Consider the following 25,296-nt stretch of genomic DNA (forward strand, 5'->3'; position numbering starts at 1 on the left):
AATTATAAAAAAATTTTTAATAAATTTTATTTAATTTTATACATTTTTTTTTCATGCGCATGAGATAGTATCTCGTGCGCACAAAATACATGTAAAAAAAAAAACAAATAAAATTATTACACATTTTTTTTCCCCCATGTCCCTTTAGGAGCTCCGTAAAAGCTTGAAACTTTTGTGTTTTTATTGGAATTATTCTTTATTATCACTGACAATATATGTGGGTTTTAAAGAGATGTGGCTCCCCCCCTTTTGCCCTCATGTCGTAAAAAAAAGACAACATTGTGTGTGTGTGTGTGTGTGTGTGTGTGTCAGGGTCAAGGGGAGGGGTCGGGGTTAAATGGTGTGACCAGAGAGGAGATGAGTGGGGGTATTTGGGGGGGAGGAGGGGGTGTCGATTGCGATTAAAAAGCTGAATGTTGATGTGGAGACAGGAAGGAGAATAGTGGGGGGGAGGGGTGGGATGACTCCCTCCCAAAAAAACACCCCACACCCTATTTCCGTGTGTGTGTGTGTGTGTGTGTGTGTGTGTGTGTGTGTGTGTGTGTGTGTGTCCTTATATTATTAAAGGTTGCCTCGGTGCTAAAGTGTGGCAAAGCAGATGGCCCTTTACATAAAACATGCTTATAAGATGATTAGAAGCCCCGCCCCCTTCCTCCCTTTCTCACTTCCTGTAAAGTAGCACACAACACACACTCTTAACTCTCTTTGTGTGTGTGTGTGTGTGTGTGTGTGTTCTGGCAATGCGTACTTAATGGGGACATCGCTCTGTGTACACAGCCACCTTTAGGGGACCTCTGACGGTATGGGGACAAAAAAACAGGGAAACCTTTTTAAATGATCGTCAGATCCATTCTGAAGATGCCTAAGTGATTTTTTTAAGCTTTGGCCCGTAAAACATGTTTACTGGTTAGTTTGAGTGTGAGACATTTGCACAGCAGCCCCCTCATCGGGCTGTAGCTGGTACTGCACTCGCTGCTCTGCTCACACTTCTTCAACCTGTAGAAAGGGTGGTCCCCACAAGGTACCAACAAAAACTTGGTCCCCATTCCAAATGATAACCAGTATGTGTGGGTCTATCTTTTTCTTTGGCTTTTTGCAACACCTATTCCAAACGAGAGAGCGTCTCTGCATTTTACAAAAAGCTCAAAACCGGGGGGGTGTCCCAATCCGATACTGATATCGATACGATATCAGCAAAAAAAACAAAACGGTTTCTTCTCTTTTAGTCAAGTCATTGAACAGCTACACAACAGCTAAGCATACAATTAGGGATGTCCGATAATGGCTTTTTGCCGATATCCGATATTCCGATAATGTCCAACTCTTTAATTACCGATACCTATATCAACCGATACCGATATCAACCGATACTGATGTATACAGTCATGGAATTAACACATTATTATGCCTAATTTGGACAACCAGGTATGGTGAAGATAAGGTCCTTTTTAAAAATATTAATAAAATAAAATAAGATAAATAAATTAAAAACATTTTCTTGACTAAAAAAGAAAGCAAAACAATATAAAAACAGTTACATAGAAACTAGCAATTAATTAAAATGAGTAAAACTAACTGTTTAAAGTTAGTACTATTAGTGGACCAGCAGCACGCACAATCATGTGTGCTTACGGACTGTATCCCTTGCAGACTGTATTGATATATATTGATATATAATGTAGGAACCGGAATATTAATAACAGAAAGAAACAACCCTTTTGTGTGAATGAGTGTAAATGGGGGAGGGAGGTTTTTTTGGGTTGGTGCACTAATTGTAAGTGTATTTTGTTTTTTTTATGTTGATTTAATTTTTTTATTTTTTATTTTTTATTGTTTTTATTTATTGTGCGGCCCGGTTGGGGACCACTGGTTACATTATAATGTTAGCATGAGTACACCATAACACTAGCAAATTCGTACAAAAATTGTTAGCATATAGATACTATATTATTGGTAGGGATGTCCGATAATGGATTTTTTGCCGATATCCGATATTCCGATATTGTCCAACTCTTTATTACCGATACCGAAATCAACCGATACCGATATATACAGTCGGGGAATTAACACATCATTATGCCTAATTTGGACAACCAGGTATGGTGAAGATAAGGTCTTTTTAAAAAAAATAAAAATAAAATAAAATATGATAAATAAATTAAAAACATTTTCTTGAATAAAAAAGAAAGTATAACAATATAAAAACAGTTACATAGAAACTAGTAATTAATGAAAATGAGTAAAATTAACTGTTAAAAGTTAGTATTATTAGTGGACCAGCAGCACGCACAATCATGTGTGCTTACGGACTGTATCCCTTGCAGACTGTATTGATATATATTGATATATAATGTAGGAACCAGAATATTAATAACAGAAAGAAACAACCCTTTTGTGTGAATGAGTGTGAATGGGGGAGGGAGGTTTTTTGGGTTGGTGTACTAATTGTAAGTGTATCTTGTGTTTTTTATGCTGATTTAATAAAAAAAAAAAAAAAAAAAAAAAAAAAACGATACCGATAATAAAAAAAACTATACGGATAATTTCCGATATTACATTTGAAAGCATTTATCGGCATCTCTACATACAATAGCGCACAAGCTCGACGTACGTCATGATGATTTAACGATATTGTTTATTGACGCTATTGCAGTCTAGAATACTACATTTGTCAACATAAACAAGTATCAAATAATTAAATTATTACTTACACATACAACGTCTCTAAGGAAAGTATCCAGTAACAAACGTGTCTGCATGATTCATCTCAATAAATGATTGTCCCCCCCCAAAAAAAACAAGTTAAAGTACCAATGATTGTCACACACACACACACACACTAAGTGTGGCGAAATTATTCTCTGCATTTGACCCATCACCCTTGATCACCCCCTGGGAGGTGAGGGGAGCAGTGGGCAGCAGCGGTGGCCACGCCCGGGGGCTAATTTTTGGTGATTTAACCCCCAATTCCAACGCTTGATACTGAGGTAATGGGTCCCATTTTTATAGTCTTTGGTATGTCTCAGCCTTGGTTTGAACTCACAACTAGAGATGTCTGATAATGGCTTTTTTGCCGATATTCCGATATTGTCCAACTCTTAATTACCGATTCCGATATCAACCGATACCAATATATACAGTCGTGGAATTAACACATTATTATGCCTAACTCGTGTTATGCTTTCATTGTTTATTTATTTAGAAGTGTGAAGTCTGTGGTTGGTTGACTTCTTTTTACACTGAAAAATGTAAATACATAAAAGATAGTTGGTGTTTATGATGGCCGCCGTTTGAGCCAGGAACGGGTATTTCTATTTCTAACATCAATTATTCCTTGTACAATATTTCATCTGATTTTATTTGCCATCATTTCAAGTTAGGTATGATTGGCCAGGTAGTGGCAGTGCACTTTACCGCACTTCTCACACTCAAAGGACAGTTTAGTGCGCGAGTGTGCCAATTGAGACTTCATATTTTCTACACGGTGTTGCTCTTGCAAAGGGAGCGCTTGATATACACACCATGTCATCCCGGGTCTCCCGGGTGGGGAGTGATGGTTCAAAGAGCTGATGTACTGTAAGCCCCACCCCCACCCCCACCCCCACCCCCACCCCTCGGTGACATGCCCCCCGCCCCCCCCACACCCCCTACCCGATTTCTCCTCAAGTTTTTATCATCCATCTGTGGTGCACCACCCAATTAGCAGCATCTCACAATGAGACAGGAAGTGTGTGTGCCTGGACCTAAATATGTGTGTCTATAGGACATGTGTCACACTCAGGGCCCTGGGGCCGCTCTGGCTCGCCAATTCATTTAAAGTGGCCCGCCACTTCATTAAACGTGGTCTTCCACATCATTTATTGTGGTCTTCCACATCATTTATTGTGGTCCTCCAGATAATTTATTGTGGTCTTCGCCATCATTTAATGTGGTCTTCCAGATCATTTATTGTGGTTTTGTCCATCATTTAATGTGGTCCTTTATGTCATTCAATTCATCATTTGAAGTGGCCCGTCACGTCATTAAACATGGTCTTCCAGATCATGTATTGTGGTCTTCTCCATGATTTAATGTGGTCCTCTACGTCATTCAATGTGTCCCGCCATGTCATTTAAAGTGACCTGGCATTTCATTTAAATTAGCCCGCCACTTCATTAAATGTGGTCTTCCAGATCATTTATTGTGGTCTTCTCCATCATTTAATGTGGTCTTCCAGATCATGTATTGTGGTCTTCTCCATGATTTAATGTGGTCCTCTACGTCATTCAATGTGTCCCGCTATGTCATTTAAAGTGGCCTACCATTTCATTTAAATTAGCCCGCCACTTCATTAAATGTGGTCTTCCAGATCATTTACTGTGGTCTTCTCTATCATTTAATGTGGTCTTCCAGATCATTTATTGTGGTCTCCTCCATCATTTAATGTGGTCCGCCATTTCATTTTAGTGGCCTGCCACTTCATTAGACATGGTCTTCCAGATCATTTATTGTGGTCTTCCAGATCATTTATTGTGGTCCTCTCCTTCATTGAAAGTGGTCTTCCAGATCATTTATTGTGGTCTTCTCTATCATTTAATGTGGTCTTCCAGATCATTTATTGTGGTCTTCTCTATCATTTATTGTGGTCTTCCAGATCATTTATTGTGGTCTTCCAGATCATTTATTGTGGTCTCCTCCATCATTTAAAGTGATCCGCCATTTCATTTTAGTGGCCCGCCACTTCATTAAACTTGGTCTTCCAGATCATTTATTGTGGTCTTCTCCTTCATTGAAAGTGGTCTTCCTGATAATTTATTGTGGTCTTCTCCATCATTAAATGTGGTCTTCCCGATCATTTATTGTGGTCTTCTCTATCATTTAATGTGGTCTTCCAGATCTTTTATTGTGGTCTTCTCCATGATTTAATGTGGTCCTCTACATCATTCAATGTGTCCCGCTATGTCATTTAAAGTGGCCTACCATTTCATTTAAATTAGCCCGCCACTTCATTAAATGTGGTCTTCCAGATCATTTATTGTGGTCTTCTCTATCATTGAATGTGTCCCGCCACGTCATTCAAAGCGGCCCGCCACATCATTAAATGTGGTCTTCCAGATAATTTATTGTGGTCTTCTCCATCATTTAATGTGGTCTTCCAGATCATTTATTGTGGTCTTCTCCATCATTTAACGTGGTCTTCCAGATCAGTTATTGTGGTCTTCTCCATCATTTAACGTGGTCCTCCAGATCAGTTATTGTGGTCTTCTCTATCATTGAATGTGTCCCGCCACATCATTCAAAGCGGCCCGCCACATCATTAAATGTGGTCTTCCAGATCATTTATTGTGGTCTTCTCCGTCATTTTAATGTGGTCTTTCAGATCATTTATTGTGGTCTCCTCCATCATTTAAAGTGGTCCACCATTTGATTTTAGTGGCCCGCCACTTCATTAAACATGGTCTTCCAGATCATTTATTGTGGTCTTCCAGATCATTTATTGTGGTCTTCTCCATCATTTAATGTGGTCTTCCAGATCAGTTATTGTGGTCTTCTCTATCATTGAATGTGTGCCGCCACGTCATTCAAAGCGGCCCGCCACATCATTAAATGTGGTCTTCCAGATCATTTATTGTGGTCTTCTCCGTCATTTTAATGTGGTCTTTCAGATCATTTATTGTGGTCTCCTCCATCATTTAAAGTGGTCCACCATTTCATTTTAGTGGCCCGCCACTTCATTAAACGTGGTCTTCCAGATCATTTATTGTGGTCTTCTCCATCATTTATTGTGGTCTTTCAGATCATTTATCGTGGTCTCCTCCATCATTTAAAGTGGCCCACCATTTCATTAAACATGGTCTTCCAGATCATTTATTGTGGTCTTCCAATGCATTTATTGTGGTCTTCTCCATCATTTAATGTGGTCTTCCGGATCATTTATGGTGGCCTTCTCCATTGTTTATTGTGGCCTTCCAGATCATTTATTGTGGTCTTCTCCATAATTTTCTGTGGTCCTCCACATCATTCAACTTATCCCACAAGGTCATTTAAAGTGGCCTGCCACTTCATTTAATGTGCTCTTCCAGATCATTTGTCGTGGTCTTCCAGATCATTTATTTTGTCCTTCTCCATCATTTAAAGGGGTCTTCCACATCATTTAAAGTGGCCTGCCATGTCATTTAATGTGGTCTTCTCCATTATTTAATGCGGTCTTCTACGTCACGTCATTCAAAGTGTCCCGCCATATCATTTAAATTGGCCCGCCACGTCATTAAATGTGGTCCTCCAGATTATTTATTGTGCTCCTCTCCACCATTTAATGTGGTCCTCCACGTCATTTAAAGTGGCCCGCCATGTCATCTAAAGTGTACGAGACGTAGATGTGTGTGAGGGACATAGAAGTTTGTGTATGAGACGTAGATGTGTGTGAGGGACATAGAAGTGTGTTTATGAGACGTATATGTGTGTGAGGGACATAGAAGTGTGTGTATGAGACGTAGATGTGTGTGAGGGACATATAAGTGTGTGTATGAGACGTAGATGTGTGTGAGGGACATAGAAGTGTGTTTATGAGACGTATATGTGTGTGAGGGACATAGAAGTGTGTGTATGAGACGTAGATGTGTGTGAGGGACATAGAAGTGTGTGTATGAGATGCAAATGTGTGTGAGGGACATAGAAGTGTGTTTATGAGACGTATATGTGTGTGAGGGACATAGAAGTGTGTGTATGAGACGTAGATGTGTGTGAGGGACATAGAAGTGTGTGTATGAGACGTAGATGTGTGTGAGGGACATATAAGTGTGTGTATGAGACGTAGATGTGTGTGAGGGACATAGAAGTGTGTGTATGAGACGTAGATGTGTGTGAGGGACATAGAAGTGTGTGTATGAGACGTAGATGTGTGTGAGGGACATAGAAGTGTGTGTATGAGATGCAAATGTGTGTGAGGGACATAGAAGTGTGTTTATGAGACGTATATGTGTGTGAGGGACATAGAAGTGTGTGTATGAGACGTAGATGTGTGTGAGGGACATAGAAGTGTGTGTATGAGACGTAGATGTGTGTGAGGGACATAGAAGTGTGTGTACGACACGTAGATGTGTGTGAGGGACATAGAAGAGTGTGTATGAGACGTAGATGTGTGTGAGGGACATAGAAGTTTGTGTATGAGATGCAAATGTGTGTGAGGGACATAGACGTGTGTGTACGAGACGTAGATGTGTGTGAGGGACATAGAAGTGTGTGTACGGGACGTAGATGTGTGTGAGGGACATAGAAGTGTGTGTACGAGACGTAGATGTGTGTGAGGGATATAGAAGTGTGTGTATGAGATGCAAATGTGTGTGAGGGACATAGAAGTGTGTGTATGAGATGCAAATGTGTGTGAGGGACATAGAAGTGTGTGTATGAGACGTAGATGTGTGTGAGGGACATATAAGTGTGTGTATGAAACATAGGCGTGTGTGTTAGGACATAAACGTGTGTCTGTGTGGACATAGCTGTGTATGTATGGGACATAGATGTGTGTGTATGGGACATAGATGTGTGTGAGGGACATAGAAGTGTGTGTGTATAAGACATAGATGTGTGTGAGGGACACAGACGTGTGTGTATGAGATGTAAATATGTGTGAGGGACATAGACGTGTGTGTGTATGAGACGTAAACATGTGTGAGGGACAGACGTGTGTGTACGAGACGTAAATATGTGTGAGGGACATAGACGTGTGTGTGTATGAGACGTAAATATGGGTGAGAGACATAGACCTGTGTGTGTACGAGACGTAGATATGTGTGAGAGACATAGACGTGTGTGTGTGTAAGAGACGTAGATATGTGTGAGGGACACAGATGTGTGTGTATGAGACATAAATATGTGTAAGGGAACTAGACGTGTGTGTGTGTGTATGAGACGTAAACATGTGTGAGGGACAGACGTATGTGTGTACTAGACGTAAATACGTATAAGGGACATATATATGTGTGTGTGTGTGTATGAGACGTAGATGTGTTTGAGGGACATATACCTGTGTGTATGACATGTAGATTTTGTGTGTATGAGACGTAAATATGTGTAAGAGACATAGATGTGTGTGTGTGTAAGAGACGTAGATGTGTGTAAGGGACACAGATGTGTGTGTGTATGAGACATAAATATGTGTGAGGGACCTAGATGTGTGTGTATGAGACGTAAACATGTGTGAGGGACAGACGTATGTGTGTACGAGACGTAAATATGTATGAGGGACATATGTGTGTGTGTGTGTGTGTGTATGAGACGTAGATGTGTTTGAGGGACATATACCTGTGTGTATGACATGTAGATTTTGTGTGTATGAGACGTAAATATGCGTAAGAGACATAGATGTGTGTGTGTAAGAGACGTAGATGTGTGTAAGGGACACAGATGTGTGTGTGTATGAGACATAAATATGTGTAAGGGACCTAGATGTGTGTGTATGAGACGTAAACATGTGGGAGGGACAGACGTATGTGTGTATGAGACGTAAATATGTATGAGGGACATATATATGTGTGTGTGAGACATATATGTGTTTGAGAGACATATACCTGTGTGTATGACATGTAGATTTTGTGTGTATGAGACGTAAATATGTGTGAGAGACATAGATGTGTGTGTGTGTGTGTAAGAGACGTAGATGTTTGTGAGGAACACAGATGTGTGTGTATGAGACATAAATATGTGTGAGGGACCTAGATGTGTGTGTGTATGAGACGTAAACATGGGTGAGGGACAGACGTATGTGTATACGAGACGTAAATATGTATGAGGGACATATATGTGTGTGTGTGTATGAGACGTAGATGTGTTTGAGGGACATATACCTGTGTGTATGACATGCAGATTTGTTTGAGGGTCATAGACGTGTGTGTGTATGAGACATAAATATGTGTGAGGGACAGACTTGTTTGTACGAGACGTAAATATGTGTGAGAGACATAGACGTGTGTGTGTACGAGACATAGATATGTCTGAAGTGAAGTGAAGTGAATTACATTTATATAGCGCTTTTTCTCAAGTGACTCAAAGCGCTTTACATTGTGAAAACCCAATATCTAAGTTACATTTAAACCAGTGTGGGTGGCACTGGGAGCAGGTGGGTAAAGTGTCTTGCCCAAGGACACAACGGCAGTGACTAGGATGGCGGAAGCGGGGATCGAACCTGCAACCCTCAAGTTGCTGGCACGGCCGCTCTACCAACCGAGCTATACCGCCTGAGGGACCTAGACGTGTGTGTGTGTGTATGAGACGTAAACATGTGTGAGGGACAGACGTATGTGTGTACGAGACGTAAATATGTATGAGGGACATATATATATATGTGTGTGTGTATGAGACGTAGATGTGTTTGAGGGAGGGACATATAGCTATGTGTGTGTATGAGACGTAGATGTGTGTGAGGGATATATAGCTGTGTGTATGACATGTAGATTTGTTTGAGGGTCATAGACGTGTGTGTGTGTGTATGAGACATAAATATGTGTGAGGGACAGACTTGTGTGTACGAGACGTAAATATGTGTGAGAGACATAGACATGTGCGTGTACGAGACGTAGATATGTGTGAGAGACATTGACGTGTGTGTACGAGACATAGATATGTGTGAGGGACACAGACGTGTGTGTGTATGAGACATAAATATGTGTGAGGGACATAGACGTATGTGTGTACGAGATGTAAATATGTATGAGGGACATACATATGTGTGTGTATGAGACGTAGATGTGTGTGAGGGATATATAGCTGTGTGTATGACATGCAGATTTGTTTGAAGGACATGGACGTGTGTGTATGAGACATAAATGTGTGTGAGGGACATTGACGTTTGTGTAAAGCACACAGATGTGCGTGAAGGACATTGACGTGTGTATGATGCATAAATGTGTGTGAGGGACATAAATGTGTGTTTATAGGGCGTAGATGTGTGTGAGGGACATAAATGTGTGTTTATAGGGCGTAGATGTGTGTGAGGGACAGACGTGTGTATAAGACCTAGATGCATGTGAAGGACAAATATGTGCGTGAGGGACAAAGACGTGTGTGTATGAGTCGTAAATGTGTGTAAGGGACATATACATGTGTATGAGACGTAAATACGTGTGAGGGACATAGACGTGTGTGTATGAGTCGTAAATGTGTGTAAGGGACATATACATGTGTATGAGACGTAAATACGTGTGAGGGACATAGACGTGTGTGTATGAGTCGTAAATGTGTGTAAGGGACATATACATGTGTATGAGACGTAAATACGTGTGAGGGACATAGACGTGTGTGTATGAGTCGTAAATGTGTGTAAGGGACATATACATGTGTATGAGACGTAAATACGTGTGAGGGACATAGACGTGTGTGTATGAGTCGTAAATGTGTGTAAGGGACATATACATGTGTATGAGATGTAAATACGTGTGAGGGACATAGACGTGGGTGTATAGGATGTAGATGTGTGTGAGGGACATAGACGTGGGTGTATGAGATGTAAATACGTGTGAGGGACATAGACGTGGGTGTATAGTATGTAGATGTCTGTGAGGGACATATACATGTGTATGAGACGTAAATATGTGTGAGGGACATAGACGTGGGTGTATAGGATGTAGATGTGTGTGAGGGACATAGACATGTGTATGAGACGTAAATACGTGTGAGGGACATAGACGTGGGTGTATAGGATGTAGATGTGTGTGAGGGACATATACATGTGCATGAGACGTAAATACGTGTGAGGGACATAGACGTGGGTGTATAGGATGTAGATGTATGTGAGGGACATATACACGTGTATGAGACGTAAATACGTGGGAGGGACATATACATGTGTATGAGACGTAAATACGTGTGAGGGACATAGACGTGGGTGTATAGGATGTAGATGTGTGTGAGGGACATATACATGTTTATGAGACGTAAATACGTATGAGGGACATAGACGTGGGTGTATAGGATGTAGATGTGTGTGAGGGACATATACATGTGTATGAGACGTAAATACGTGTGAGGGACATAGACGTGGGTGTATATGATGTAGATGTGTGTGAGGGACATATATATGTGTATGAGACGTAAATACGTGTGAGGGTCATAGACGTGGGTGTATAGGATGTAGATGTGTGTGAGGGACATATACATGTATATGAGACGTAAATACGTGTGAGGGACATAGACGTGTGTATATGAGTCGTAAATGTGTGTAAGGGACATATACATGTGTATGAGATGTAAATACGTGTGAGGGACATAGACATGGGTGTATAGGATGTAGATGTGTGTGAGGGACATATACATGTATATGAGACGTAAATACGTGTGAGGGACATAGACGTGTGTATATGAGTCGTAAATGTGTGTAAGGGACATATACATGTGTATGAGACGTAAATACGTGTGAGAGACATAGACGTGTGTGTATGAGTCGTAAATGTGTGTAAGGGACATATACATGTGTATGAGACGTAAATACGTGTGAGAGACATAGACGTGTGTGTATGAGTCGTAAATGTGTGTAAGGGACATATACATGTGTATGAGACGTAAATACGTGTGAGGGACATAGACGTGTGTATATGAGTCGTAAATGTGTGTAAGGGACATATACATGTGTATGAGATGTAAATACGTGTGAGGGACATAGACATGGGTGTATAGGATGTAGATGTGTGTGAGGGAGATATACATGTGTATGAGATGTAAATACGTGTGAGGGACATAGACGTGGGTGTATAGGATGTAGATGTGTGTGAGGGACATATACATGTGTATGAGATGTAAATACGTGTGAGGGACATAGACGTGGGTGTATAGGATGTAGATGTGTGTGAGGGACATATACATGTGTATGAGATGTAAATACGTGTGAGGGACATAGACGTGGGTGTATAGGATGTAGATGTGTGTGAGGGACATATACATGTGTATGAGATGTAAATACGTGTGAGGGACATAGACGTGTGTATGAGACGTAAATACGTGTGAGGGACATATACATGGGTGTATAGGATGTAGATGGGTGTGAGGGACATATACATGGGTGTATAGGATGTAGATGTGTGTGAGGGACATATACATGTGTGTATAGGATGTAGATGTGTGTCAGGGACATATACATGTGTATGAGATGTAAATACGTGTGAGGGACATATACATGGGTGTATAGGATGTAGATGTGTGTGAGGGACATATACATGGGTGTATAGGATGTAGATGTGTGTGAGGGACATATACATGGGTGTATAGGATGTAGATGTGTGTGAGGGACATATACATGTGTGTATGAGATGTAAATGTGTGTGAGGGACATATACATGGGTGTATAGGATGTAGATGTGTGTGAGGGACATATACATGTGTGTATGAGATGTAAATGTGTGTGAGGGACATATACATGGGTGTATAGGATGTAGATGTGTGTGAGGGACATATACATAGGTGTATAGGATGTAGATGTGTGTGAGGGACATATACATGGGTGTATAGGATGTAGATGTGTGTGAGGGACATATACATGGGTGTATAGGATGTAGATGTGTGTGAGGGACATATACATGTGTATGAGATGTAAATACGTGTGAGGGACATAGACGTGGGTGTATAGGATGTAGATGTGTGTGAGGGACATATACATGTGTATGAGATGTAAATACGTGTGAGGGACATAGACGTGGGTGTATAGGATGTAGATGTGTGTGAGGGACATATACATGTGTATGAGATGTAAATACGTGTGAGGGACATAGACGTGTGTATGAGACGTAAATACGTGTGAGGGACATATACATGGGTGTATAGGATGTAGATGTGTGTGAGGGACATATACATGTGTGTATAGGATGTAGATGTGTGTGAGGGACATATACATGTGTATGACATGTAAATACGTGTGAGGGACATATACATGGGTGTATAGGATGTAGATGTGTGTGAGGGACATATACATGGGTGTATAGCACATATGTCAGAGTCAAGGCCCGCGGGCCATATCCGGCCCGCGAGAAGGTTTTTTACGGCCCTTGGGATGATCTTGATTTATTATTAGAACCGGCCCGCAGACCGCAGATCTTTTTTTTTTTTTTTTTTTTTTTTTTAGACCGCAGATCTTTTACACGCACCAAGCGGATGCCGGTCCAAGGTTCCGAAAGGGGGCGAGCGGCCCGCCGGGACGCGCCTGCCGGCCGAAGGCCTGCAGCCCGGCCGTCAGTCGCGGAGCCCGCCGTGCCACGCGCGCCAAGGGGGCGGGCCGAAACCCGGCCCCGAGGCCCTGAGACTTCTGCTTTGTTTCCCCAAACCGCGCGTCACCGCCGGGCCCGCACCACCGTCGGGCTGCAGCCCGAGCGTCGGTGGCGGAACCCGTCATGTGCCGCGCGCGCCAAGCGGAGCGGGGGGGTCAAGCGGGCCGAAACCCGCAGGCCACCCCCTCACCACGAGGCCCTGAGACTTCTGCGTTTGACCCCTACGCGCGGCCCGTCGGGACGCGCCCGCCGTCAAGCCACGAGGGCCAGCCGTCGGGTCGCGGAGCCCGCCGTGCCACGCGCGCCAAGGGGCGGGCCGAAACCAGCGGGGGGTTTCGGGCACCCAACTCGCCTCCCTCCCACGGAGGGAGGAGGGGGGTTTAATGTGAACATTACTGTGCAATCACATATTTAGAGTTTTTACTCAATTCAAGTTTAAAAGTTAAAGTTTAATATTTGTTTTCACTGCATGTTACTTCTCCTTAAACAAAGTGTTGTTTTTGATTTATAGATTTTTGCACTTTATTTTATTGTATTTCAATTTAATTATATTTTAAAAATATTTCAGTTGAGTGGATGATAGAAAATTGCTATTATTGTTTTTTTCTTTGAAGTAAATTTAGCCCACTTTTGCTAAAATAGAAAATATAGGCTACTGATGGTGCCTTGAATACCGGTTTCTTTCATTTAATGTTCATGTTATGGGGATTTTTATATAAAGGAAATTTGTCTTTTGTGTCTGTTGAAAATTAAAGATTACTGACAGAGCCATAAGAAAATATTGCTTTATTTATCTGATCATATTGGAATATATTTGTTAGGTTTTCAGTAGATTCAATTAGGTTCACTAGACTATATGCGTCATTTAAAAATTTTTCAATGAACATTCGAACAGTCCGGCCCTCGGCTTGTAGCTAAATTTTTTATTTGGCCCTCCGTCCATTTGACTTTGACACCCCTGGTGTATAGGATGTAGATGTGTGTGAGGGACATATACATGGGTGTATAGGATGTAGATGTGTGTGAGGGACATATACATGGGTGTATAGGATGTAGATGTGTGTGAGGGACATATACATGGGTGTATAGGATGTAGATGTGTGTGAGGGACATATACATGTGTGTATGAGATGTCAATGTGTGTGAGGGACATATACATGGGTGTATCGGATGTAGATGTGTGTGAGGGACATATACATGGGTGTATAGGATGTAGATGTGTGTGAGGGACATATACATGGGTGTATAGGATGTAGATGTGTGTGAGGGACATATACATGGGTGTATAGGATGTAGATGTGTGTGAGGGACATATACATGTGTATGAGATGTAAATACGTGTGAGGGACATATACATGGGTGTATAGGATGTAGATGTGTGTGAGGGACATATACATGGGTGTATAGGATGTAGATGTGTGTGAGGGACATATACATGGGTGTATAGGATGTAGATGTGTGTGAGGGACATATACATGGGTGTATAGGATGTAGATGTGTGTGAGGGACATATACATGGGTGTATAGGATGTAGATGTGTGTGAGGGACATATACATGTGTGTATGAGATGTCAATGTGTGTGAGGGACATATACATGGGTGTATCGGATGTAGATGTGTGTGAGGGACATATACATGAGTGTATAGGATGTAGATGTGTGTGAGGGACATATACATGGGTGTATAGGATGTAGATGTGTGTGCGGGACATATACATGGGTGTATAGGATGTAGATGTGTGTGAGGGACATATACATGGGTGTATAGGATGTAGATGTGTGTGAGGGACATATACATGGGTGTATAGGATGTAGATGTGTGTGAGGGACATATACATGGGTGTATAGGATGTAGATGTGTGTGAGGGACATATACATGGGTGTATAGGATGTAGATGTGTGTGAGGGACATATACATGTGTGTATAGGATGTAGATGTGTGTGAGGGACATATACATGTGTATGAGATGTAAATACGTGTGAGGGACATATACATGGGTGTATAGGATGTAGATGTGTGTGAGGGACATATACATGTGTATGAGACGTAAATACGTGTGAGAGACATAGACGTGTGTGTATGAGTCGTAAATGTGTGTAAGGGACATATACATGTGTATGAGACGTAAATACGTGTGAGGGACATAGACGTGTGTATATGAGTCGTAAATGTGTGTAAGGGACATATACATGTGTATGAGATGTAAATACGTGTGAGGGACATAGACATGGGTGTATAGGATGTAGATGTGTGTGAGGGAGATATACATGTGTATGAGATGTAAATACGTGTGAGGGACATAGACGTGGGTGTATAGGATGTAGATGTGTGTGAGGGACATATACATGTGTATGAGATGTAAATACGTGTGAGGGACATAGACGTGGGTGTATAGGATGTAGATGTGTGTGAGGGACATATACATGTGTATGAGATGTAAATACGTGTGAGGGACATAGACGTGGGTGTATAGGATGTAGATGTGTGTGAGGGACATATACATGTGTATGAGATGTAAATACGTGTGAGGGACATAGACGTGTGTATGAGACGTAAATACGTGTGAGGGACATATACATGGGTGTATAGGATGTAGATGGGTGTGAGGGACATATACATGGGTGTATAGGATGTAGATGTGTGTGAGGGACATATACATGTGTGTATAGGATGTAGATGTGTGTCAGGGACATATACATGTGTATGAGATGTAAATACGTGTGAGGGACATATACATGGGTGTATAGGATGTAGATGTGTGTGAGGGACATATACATGGGTGTATAGGATGTAGATGTGTGTGAGGGACATATACATGGGTGTATAGGATGTAGATGTGTGTGAGGGACATATACATGTGTGTATGAGATGTAAATGTGTGTGAGGGACATATACATGGGTGTATAGGATGTAGATGTGTGTGAGGGACATATACATGTGTGTATGAGATGTAAATGTGTGTGAGGGACATATACATGGGTGTATAGGATGTAGATGTGTGTGAGGGACATATACATGTGTGTATGAGATGTCAATGTGTGTGAGGGACATATACATGGGTGTATAGGATGTAGATGTGTGTGAGGGACATATACATAGGTGTATAGGATGTAGATGTGTGTGAGGGACATATACATGGGTGTATAGGATGTAGATGTGTGTGAGGGACATATACATGGGTGTATAGGATGTAGATGTGTGTGAGGGACATATACATGTGTATGAGATGTAAATATGTGTGAGGGACATAGACGTGGGTGTATAGGATGTAGATGTGTGTGAGGGACATATACATGTGTATGAGATGTAAATACGTGTGAGGGACATAGACGTGTGTATGAGACGTAAATACGTGTGAGGGACATATACATGGGTGTATAGGATGTAGATGTGTGTGAGGGACATATACATGTGTGTATAGGATGTAGATGTGTGTGAGGGACATATACATGTGTATGACATGTAAATACGTGTGAGGGACATATACATGGGTGTATAGGATGTAGATGTGTGTGAGGGACATATACATGGGTGTATAGCACATATGTCAGAGTCAAGGCCCGCGGGCCATATCCGGCCCGCGAGAAGGTTTTTTACGGCCCTTGGGATGATCTTGATTTATTATTAGAACCGGCCCGCAGACCGCAGATCTTTTTTTTTTTTTTTTTTTTTTTTTTAGACCGCAGATCTTTTACACGCACCAAGCGGATGCCGGTCCAAGGTTCCGAAAGGGGGCGAGCGGCCCGCCGGGACGCGCCTGCCGGCCGAAGGCCTGCAGCCCGGCCGTCAGTCGCGGAGCCCGCCGTGCCACGCGCGCCAAGGGGGCGGGCCGAAACCCGGCCCCGAGGCCCTGAGACTTCTGCTTTGTTTCCCCAAACCGCGCGTCACCGCCGGGCCCGCACCACCGTCGGGCTGCAGCCCGAGCGTCGGTGGCGGAACCCGTCATGTGCCGCGCGCGCCAAGCGGAGCGGGGGGGTCAAGCGGGCCGAAACCCGCAGGCCACCCCCTCACCACGAGGCCCTGAGACTTCTGCGTTTGACCCCTACGCGCGGCCCGTCGGGACGCGCCCGCCGTCAAGCCACGAGGGCCAGCCGTCGGGTCGCGGAGCCCGCCGTGCCACGCGCGCCAAGGGGCGGGCCGAAACCAGCGGGGGGTTTCGGGCACCCAACTCGCCTCCCTCCCACGGAGGGAGGAGGGGGGTTTAATGTGAACATTACTGTGCAATCACATATTTAGAGTTTTTACTCAATTCAAGTTTAAAAGTTAAAGTTTAATATTTGTTTTCACTGCATGTTACTTCTCCTTAAACAAAGTGTTGTTTTTGATTTATAGATTTTTGCACTTTATTTTATTGTATTTCAATTTAATTATATTTTAAAAATATTTCAGTTGAGTGGATGATAGAAAATTGCTATTATTGTTTTTTTCTTTGAAGTAAATTTAGCCCACTTTTGCTAAAATAGAAAATATAGGCTACTGATGGTGCCTTGAATACCGGTTTCTTTCATTTAATGTTCATGTTATGGGGATTTTTATATAAAGGAAATTTGTCTTTTGTGTCTGTTGAAAATTAAAGATTACTGACAGAGCCATAAGAAAATATTGCTTTATTTATCTGATCATATTGGAATATATTTGTTAGGTTTTCAGTAGATTCAATTAGGTTCACTAGACTATATGCGTCATTTAAAAATTTTTCAATGAACATTCGAACAGTCCGGCCCTCGGCTTGTAGCTAAATTTTTTATTTGGCCCTCCGTCCATTTGACTTTGACACCCCTGGTGTATAGGATGTAGATGTGTGTGAGGGACATATACATGGGTGTATAGGATGTAGATGTGTGTGAGGGACATATACATGGGTGTATAGGATGTAGATGTGTGTGAGGGACATATACATGGGTGTATAGGATGTAGATGTGTGTGAGGGACATATACATGTGTGTATGAGATGTCAATGTGTGTGAGGGACATATACATGGGTGTATCGGATGTAGATGTGTGTGAGGGACATATACATGGGTGTATAGGATGTAGATGTGTGTGAGGGACATATACATGGGTGTATAGGATGTAGATGTGTGTGAGGGACATATACATGGGTGTATAGGATGTAGATGTGTGTGAGGGACATATACATGTGTATGAGATGTAAATACGTGTGAGGGACATATACATGGGTGTATAGGATGTAGATGTGTGTGAGGGACATATACATGGGTGTATAGGATGTAGATGTGTGTGAGGGACATATACATGGGTGTATAGGATGTAGATGTGTGTGAGGGACATATACATGGGTGTATAGGATGTAGATGTGTGTGAGGGACATATACATGGGTGTATAGGATGTAGATGTGTGTGAGGGACATATACATGGGTGTATAGGATGTAGATGTGTGTGAGGGACATATACATGGGTGTATAGGATGTAGATGTGTGTGAGGGACATATACATGTGTGTATGAGATGTCAATGTGTGTGAGGGACATATACATGGGTGTATCGGATGTAGATGTGTGTGAGGGACATATACATGGGTGTATAGGATGTAGATGTGTGTGAGGGACATATACATGGGTGTATAGGATGTAGATGTGTGTGAGGGACATATACATGGGTGTATAGGATGTAGATGTGTGTGAGGGACATATACATGTGTATGAGATGTAAATACGTGTGAGGGACATATACATGGGTGTATAGGATGTAGATGTGTGTGAGGGACATATACATGGGTGTATAGGATGTAGATGTGTGTGAGGGACATATACATGGGTGTATAGGATGTAGATGTGTGTGAGGGACATATACATGGGTGTATAGGATGTAGATGTGTGTGAGGGACATATACATGGGTGTATAGGATGTAGATGTGTGTGAGGGACATATACATGTGTGTATGAGATGTCAATGTGTGTGAGGGACATATACATGGGTGTATCGGATGTAGATGTGTGTGAGGGACATATACATGAGTGTATAGGATGTAGATGTGTGTGAGGGACATATACATGGGTGTATAGGATGTAGATGTGTGTGCGGGACATATACATGGGTGTATAGGATGTAGATGTGTGTGAGGGACATATACATGGGTGTATAGGATGTAGATGTGTGTGAGGGACATATACATGGGTGTATAGGATGTAGATGTGTGTGAGGGACATATACATGGGTGTATAGGATGTAGATGTGTGTGAGGGACATATACATGGGTGTATAGGATGTAGATGTGTGTGAGGGACATATACATGTGTGTATAGGATGTAGATGTGTGTGAGGGACATATACATGTGTATGAGATGTAAATACGTGTGAGGGACATATACATGGGTGTATAGGATGTAGATGTGTGTGAGGGACATATACATGTGTATGAGATGTAAATGTGTGTGAGGGACATAGACGTGGGTGTATAGGATGTAGATGTGCGTGAGGGACATATACATGTGTATGAGATGTAAATACGTGTGAGGGACATAGACGTGGGTGTATAGGATGTAGATGTGTGTGAGGGACATATACATGGGTGTATAGGATGTAGATGTGTGTGAGGGACATATACATGGGTGTATAGGATGTAGATGTGTGTGAGGGACATATACATGGGTGTATAGGATGTAGATGTGTGTGAGGGACATATACATGTGTGTATGAGATGTAAATGTGTGTGAGGGACATATACATGGGTGTATAGGATGTAAATGTGTGTGAGGGACATATACATGGGTGTATAGGATGTAGATGTGTGTGAGGGACATATACATGGGTGTATAGGATGTAGATGTGTGTGAGGGACATAGACGTGGGTGTATAGGATGTAGATGTGTGTGAGGGACATATACGTGTGTGTATGAGATGTAAATGTGTGTGAGGGACATACGTGTGACTGGGACGTAAAAGTGTGTAAGTTACATAGAAGTGTGTGAATGTTTTGGACATATAAGTGTGTGTATGTTTAGTACACACATGTGTGTGTATGTTTATGTTTAGGACATATAAGTGTGTGTATGTTTAGGACACATATGTGTGTGTATGTTTATGTTTAGGACATATAAGTGTGTGTATGTTTAGGACACACATGTGTGTGTATGTTTATGTTTAGGACATATAAGTATGTGTATGTTTAGGACACATATGTGTGTGTATGTTTATGTTTAGGACATATAAGTGTGTGTATGTTTAGGACACATATGTGTGTGTATGTTTATGTTTAGGACATATAAGTGTGTGTATGTTTAGGACACATGTGTGTGTATGTTTATGTTTAGGACATATAAGTGTATGTATGTTTAGGACACGTATGTGTGTGTATGTTTATGTTTAGGACATATAAGTGTGTGTATGTTTAGGACACATATGTGTGTGTATGTTTATGTTTAGGACATATAAGTGTGTGTATGTTTATGTTTAGGACATATAAGTGTGTGTATGTTTAGGACACATATGTGTGTGTATGTTTATGTTTAGGACATATAAGTGTGTGTATGTTTAGGACACACATGTGTGTGTATGTTTATGTTTAGGACATATAAGTGTGTGTATGTTTAGGACACACATGTGTGTGTATGTTTATGTTTAGGACATATAAGTGTGTGTATGTTTAGGACACACATGTGTGTGTATGTTTATGTTTAGGACATATAAGTGTGTGTATGTTTAGGACACACATGTGTGTGTATGTTTATGTTTAGGACATATAAGTGTGTGTATGTTTAGGACACACATGTGTGTGTATGTTTATGTTTAGGACATATAAGTGTGTGTATGTTTAAGACACATATGTGTGTGTATGTTTATGTTTAGGACATATAAGTGTGTGTATGTTTAGAACACATATGTGTGTGTATGTTTATGTTTAGGACATATAAGTGTGTGTATGTTTAGGACACGTGTGTGTATGTTTATGTTTAGTACATATAAGTGTGTGTATGTTTAGGACACATTATTGTGTGTATGTTTATGTTTATGTTTAGGACATATAAGTGTGTATGTTTAGGACACATATGTGTGTGTATGTTTATGTTTAGGACATATAAGTGTGTGTATGGGATGTAAAAGTGTGTAAATGACATAGAAGTGTTTGTATGTTTAGGACATATATGTGTGTATTGTACATAAAAGTGAGTAAATGACATAGATGTGTGTGTATGTTTAGGACATAGGTGTTTGTGAGAGACATAAATGTGTGTATGGGACGTAAAACTGTGTAAATGACATAGATGTGTTTGTATGTTTAGGACATAGATGTGTGTGAATGTGTAGGACATAGATGTGTGTGTGTAGGTGTAGGACATAGCTGTGTGTGTACGTGTAGGACATTGAAGTGTGTGTACGTTTAGGATATATATATGTGTGTGAATGTGTAGGACATAGATGTGTGTGTACGTGCAGGACATAGAAGTGTGTGTACGTGTAGGACATAGTTGTGTGTGTACGTGTAGGACATAGTTGTGTGTGTAGGTGTAGGACAGTTGGTTGTGTGTGTGCGTGTGTCGGACATAGATGTGTGTGAATGTGTAGGACATAGAAGTGTGTGTAGGTGTAGGACATAGATGGTTGTGTGTGTATAGGACATATTTGTGCGTATGTGTAGGACATATATGTGTGTGTATGTGTAGGACATAAATGTGTGTGTACGTGTAGGACATAGATGTGTGTGTACGTGTAGGACATAGATGTGTGTGTATGTTTAGGATATAGACATGTGTAAGTGTAGGACATATATGTATGTGTGTGTAGGTGTAGGACATAGATGTGTATGTACGTGTAGGACATAGAAGTGTGTGTGTGTATGTTTAGAAGATAGAGTGTGTGTACGTGTAGGACATAGAGGTGTGTATGTGTAGGACATAGCGGTGTGTATGTTTAGGACATAGATGTGTGTATGTGTAGGACATAGAGGTGTGTGTAAGTGTAGTACATAGTGTGTGTGTGTGTGTAAGTGTAGGACATAGAGGTGCGTGTAAGTGTAGTACATAGTGTGTGTGTGTAAGGGTAGGACATAGATGTGTGTGTACGTATAGGACATACATGTGTGTGTATGTGTAGGACATAGATGTGTGTAAGTGTAGGACATAGAAGTTTGTGTACGTGTAGGACATAGCGGTGTGTGTAAGTGTAGTACATAGTGTGTGTGTAAGTGTAGTACATAGTGTGTGTATATGTGTAGGACATAGCGGTGTGTGTAAGTGTAGGATATAGATGTGTGTGTGTGCGTGTAAGTGTAGGACATAGTTGTGTGTGTAGGTGTAGGACATAGATGTGTGTGTAAGTGTAGGACATAGAGGTGTGTGTGTAAGTGTAGGACATAGAGGTGTGTGTGTAGGTGTAGGACATAGATGTGTGTGTAAGTGTAGGACATAGAGGTGTGTGTGTAGGTGTAGGACATATATGTGTGTGTAAGTGTAGGACATAGAAGTGTGTGTGTAGGTGTAGGACATAGATTTGTGTGTTCCACAGGACATATAAGTGTGTATGTGTAGGACATAGATGTGTGTGTATGTTTAGGAGATAGATGTGTGTTCTATAGGACATGTATGTGTGTGTAAGTGTAGGACATAGAAGTGTGTGTATGTTTAAACCATAGATGTGTGTGTGTGTAAGGCAAGGCAAGGCAACTTTATTTGTATAGCGCTTTTCATACACAAGGCAGACTCAAAGTGCTTCACAGACAACAAAGTGAAATGAAAGAAAATAAAAGCAAAATTAAAATGCAGACAATAAAAATAAAAACAGTGCAGACGTTAAAAGTTAAAAGATTAAAAGATTTAGCTGAAAGCTAAGGTGAGGTGTAGGACATAGATGTGTATGTATGTATAGGACATAGATGTGTGTGTGTGTGTGTAGGTGTAGGACATAGATGTGTATGTATGTATAGGACATAGATGTGTGTGTGTGTAGGTGTAGGACATAGATGTGTATGTATGTATAGGACATAGATGTGTGTCTGTATGTGTAGGACATATATGTGTGTGTGTGTGTAGGTGTAGGACATACAGTAGATGTGTGTGTGTAGGTTTAGGACAGTAGATGTGTGTGTGTAGGTGTAGGACATACAGTAGATGTGTGTATGTAGGTGTAGGACATATATGTGTGTGTGTAGGTGTAGGACATAGATGTGTGTGTGTAGGTGTAGGACATATAGTAGATGTGTGTGTGTAAGTGTAGGACATAGATGTGTGTGTGTAGGTGTAGGACATACAGTAGATGTGTGTGTGTAAGTGTAGGACATAGATGTGTGTGTGTAGGTGTAGGACATACAGTAGATGTGTGTGTGTAAGTGTAGGACATATATGTGTGTGTGTAGGTGTAGGACGTACAGTAGATGTGTGTGTATGTGTAGGACATACAGTAGATGTGTGTATGTGTAGGACATATATGTGTGTGTGTAGGTGTAGGACATATATGTGTGTGTGTAAGTGTAGGACATACAGTAGATGTGTGTGTATGTGTAGGACATAGATGTGTGTGTGTAGGCGTAGGACATATATGTGTGTGTGTAAGTGTAGGACATACAGTAGATGTGTGTATGTAGGTGTAGGACATATATGTGTGTGTGTAGGTGTAGGACATAGATGTGTGTGTGTAGGTGTAGGACATATAGTAGATGTGTGTGTGTAAGTGTAGGACATAGATGTGTGTGTGTAGGTGTAGGACATACAGTAGATGTGTGTGTGTAAGTGTAGGACATAGATGTGTGTGTGTAGGTGTAGGACATACAGTAGATGTGTGTGTGTAAGTGTAGGACATATATGTGTGTGTGTAGGTGTAGGACGTACAGTAGATGTGTGTGTATGTGTAGGACATACAGTAGATGTGTGTATGTGTAGGACATATATGTGTGTGTGTAGGTGTAGGACATATATGTGTGTGTGTAAGTGTAGGACATACAGTAGATGTGTGTGTATGTGTAGGACATAGATGTGTGTGTGTAGGCGTAGGACATATATGTGTGTGTGTAGGTGTAGGACATATATGTGTGTTTGTAAGTGTAGGACATACAGTAGTGTGTGTGTATGTGTAGGACATAGATGTGTGTGTGTAGGTGTAGGACATATATGTGTGTGTGTAAGTGTAGGACATACAGTAGATGTGTGTGTATGTGTAGGACATACAGTAGATGTGCGTGTAGGTGTAGGACATATATGTGTGTGTGTAGTTGTAGGACATAGATGTGTGTGTGTAGGTGTAGGACATACAGTAGTTATGTGTGAATGTGTAGGACATAGATGTGTGTGTGTACGTGTAGGACATATATGTGTGTGTGTAGGTGTAGGACATAGATGTGTGTGTGTGGGTGTAGGACATACAGTAGATGTGTGTGTATGTGTAGGACAAAGATGTGTGTGTGTAGGTGTAGGACATATATGTGTGTGTGTAAGTGTAGGACATACAGTAGATGTGTGTAAGTGTATGACATACAGTAGATGTGTGTGTATGTGTAGGACATACAGTAGATGTGTGTGTAAGTGTAGGACATATATGTGTGTGTGTAGGTGTAGGACATATATGTGTGTGTGTAAGTGTAGGACATACAGTAGATGTGTGTGTGTAGGTGTAGGACATACAGTAGATGTGTGTGTGTAGGTGTAGGACATAGATGTGTGTGTGTAGGTGTAGGACATATATGTGTGTGTGTAGGTGTAGGACATACAGTAGATGTGTGTGTGTAAGTGTAGGACATAGATGTGTGTGTGTAGGTATAGGACATATATGTGTGTGTGTAGGTGTAGGACATACAGTAGATGTGTGTGTGTAAGTGTAGGACATAGATATGTGTGTGTAGGTGTAGGACATATATGTGTGTGTGTAGGTGTAGGACATACAGTAGATGTGTGTGTGTAAGTGTAGGACATAGATGTGTGTGTGTAGGTGTAGGACATATATGTGTGTGTGTAAGTGTAGGACATACAGTAGATGTGTGTGTGTAAGTGTAGGACATAGAAGTGTGTGTGTAAGTGTAGGACATACAGTAGATGTGTGTGTGTAGGTGTAGGACATAGATGTGTGTGTATAGGTGTAGGACATACAGTAGATGTGTGTGTGTAGGTGTAGGACATAG

The sequence above is a fragment of the Entelurus aequoreus genome, linkage group LG02 (genome assembly GCF_033978785.1).
Source record: "Entelurus aequoreus isolate RoL-2023_Sb linkage group LG02, RoL_Eaeq_v1.1, whole genome shotgun sequence".
Classification (NCBI taxonomy): Eukaryota; Metazoa; Chordata; class Actinopteri; order Syngnathiformes; family Syngnathidae; genus Entelurus; species Entelurus aequoreus.